The 373-nt window shown below is 42.4% G+C and overlaps 1 pseudogene; it reads right to left on the reverse strand.

Moving 5' to 3' along the window:
• The window catches only part of LOC107702628 (NACHT, LRR and PYD domains-containing protein 12-like), an 18615-nt pseudogene that overhangs the window by 10613 nt on the left and 7629 nt on the right, over positions 1-373 (reverse strand).

Here is a 373-nt window from a genome sequence, read left to right on the forward strand (position 1 = left end):
ACAGCAGCTCTTCTTCGTTTTCTCTGATGCACTAACTCTGCAGCATGCAGCAGCCTTCATCGTCTCGCCTGATGCACTCAACCAAGCGTTCTAACCACAACCTCACCCCCCCCCACCCCCCAGCCATTTGAATTTCTGTAGGCGGGAATTATTTGTAATGGAATTCTAATGAGCCTCTTTGTGATATCACAACGCCCGGAAAACAAACGCTGTAGTCCAAATGAGCCGTTCGTTGTAGTTCTCGAAAAGGAATTTTTAAAAAACTAAATATCTCCCTTTGGAGTGGACTTTGAGATTTGTAACTTTCTAGATCTTTTTAATGCCCAAACATACACACTACACACTGACTAAAATTAAAAAAGTGAAAACGCAT

Source organism: Sinocyclocheilus anshuiensis, unplaced genomic scaffold (genome assembly GCF_001515605.1).
Source record: "Sinocyclocheilus anshuiensis isolate Anshui unplaced genomic scaffold, SAMN03320099.WGS_v1.1 scaffold1142, whole genome shotgun sequence".
Lineage (NCBI taxonomy): Eukaryota > Metazoa > Chordata > Actinopteri > Cypriniformes > Cyprinidae > Sinocyclocheilus > Sinocyclocheilus anshuiensis.